Raw genomic sequence first — 2,180 nt, 5'->3', positions numbered from 1 at the left:
CATGGTTCAGACTCATTATTTTTACTGCACTTACAGTAAATATCTGGTGTTTCTTAATGTTCTGGTACCATACCTGGTCAAAATGTACCCAGCTCCAGAAGTGCCTGTCTTCAGTTGTACCTGGTTCTATGTACCTTACTTCATAAAAAAACAGGTTCTGCAAGTACCCAGTTTTTGACAGTCAATTCCCTTAGAGTCTGATTTTACAAGTATCCTTTTACCCAAAATGTCAGGTGGTGCAACATGAAGGTCATGTGGTGTGACCCAAAAAGTCAGATGGTGTAAACCAAATGTCAGGTGCTGCAACTGAAATGTCAGTAGGTGAAACCCAAATGTAAGGAGGTGCAACCAAAATGTCAGGTGATGCAACTCAAATGTCAGGAGGTGCAAATCAAGTGTCAGGTGGTGCAACTCAAATGTCAGGAGGTGCAACTGAAATGTCAGGAAGTGCAAATCAAGTGTCAGGTGGTGCAACTGAAATGCCAGGAGGTGCAACTGAAATGCCAGGAGGTGCAACTCAAATGTCAGGTGATGCAACTCAAATGTCAGGAAGTGCAACTCAAGTGTCAGGTGATGCAACTCAAATGTCAGGAAGTGCAACTCAAGTGTCAGGTGGTGCAACTCACATGTCAGGAGGTGCAACTCAAATGTCAGGAAGTGCAACTGAAATATTAGGCAGTGCAACTCACATGTCAGGAGATGCAACTGAAATGTCAGGAGATGCAACTGAAATGTCAGGAGGTGCAACTCAAATGTCAGGTGGTGCAACTGAAATGCCAGGAGGTGCAACTCAAATGTCAGGAGATGCAACTGAAATGTCAGGAGGTGCAACTCAAATGTCAGGAGGTGCAACTCAAATGTTAGGAAGTGCAACTCAAATATTAGGTAGTGCAACTCACATGTCAGGAGATGAAACTGAAATTTCAGGAGGTGCAACTCAAATGTCAGGTGGTGCAACTCAAATGTCAGGTGATGCAACTCAAATGTCAGGAGGTGCAACTCAAGTGTCAGGTGGTGCAACTGAAATTTCAGGAGGTGCAACTCAAATGTCAGGAAATGCAACTGAAATATTAGGCAGTGCAACTGAAATGTCAGGAGGTGCAACTGAAATGTCAGGAGGTGCAACTCAAATGTCAGGTGGTGCAACTGAAATGCCAGGAAGTGCAACTCACATGTCAGGAGATGCAACTGAAATTTCAGGAGGTGCAACTCAAATGTCAGGTGGTGCAACTGAAATGCCAGGAGGTGCAACTCAAATGTCAGGTGGTGCAACTCAAATGTCAGGTGATGCAACTCAAATGTCAGGTGGTGCAACTGAAATGCCAGGAAGTGCAACTCAAGTGTCAGGTGGTGCAACTCACATGTCAGGAGGTGCAACTCAAATGTCAGGTGGTGTAATCCTAATGTCAGGTGGTGCAACCAGGTACAGTGTTAAGTTGAATGAGAAGATAAAAGGTTTAAATGTACAGATGATTTCTTTTTTTAATGGCAGGGTTTTTTTTAGTATTGAATGAATTTTTGTTTATTAAAATCTAACATTATTTTGTAATTTTTTTATTCTGAATTTTTATGCTGAAGACAATACATACCTGTATGGAACCCTTAATCCTACATGATTCATTTTACACAAAAAAATCCCAAAAAATCCCTATAAAAGTTACCTTGGACATTTTCAGGGATAATTACCAAAGAATTCTTTAAGAATGAATAAAAGGGAAACACAGACAGCAGTCACATGATGGTCTCTGCACCTCTGCACAACATTTTACGGCGCCGTTTTGTGGTGCTTTCAGTGGCATGCTGTAAATTCTGATTCTTTTGGCAAATGACTTATTTGACAAATCCATGATGGCTTTGTGTCTGAATCCATTTTAAAGATCATGTGCAATGATTTCCAAGTAAGTCCACTGTATTTTGATTTAATTTTGACGGTTAAAACTTTTGTTTAAAAAAACGAATTCATATAAATGCAGTTGTTAAATTTTGTTTAAACCAGACAAAATTTATTAACAGAGCATTGTGAAAGATATTCCAAGGAACTTGTGTGTCAATTCTCAGACAGGTTTACCTCAGAAAAGATCTGATTTGTTATTATGGATTTGTCGCATTAGTCCTTGCCAAAGAAATAGAATTTACAGGATGTTATTGAAAGCACCAAAAACACAGTACCGTAATATTAA

This window comes from Cheilinus undulatus, linkage group 10 (genome assembly GCF_018320785.1).
Source record: "Cheilinus undulatus linkage group 10, ASM1832078v1, whole genome shotgun sequence".
Taxonomy (NCBI): Eukaryota; Metazoa; Chordata; class Actinopteri; order Labriformes; family Labridae; genus Cheilinus; species Cheilinus undulatus.
This window is presented reverse-complemented; position numbering follows the sequence as displayed.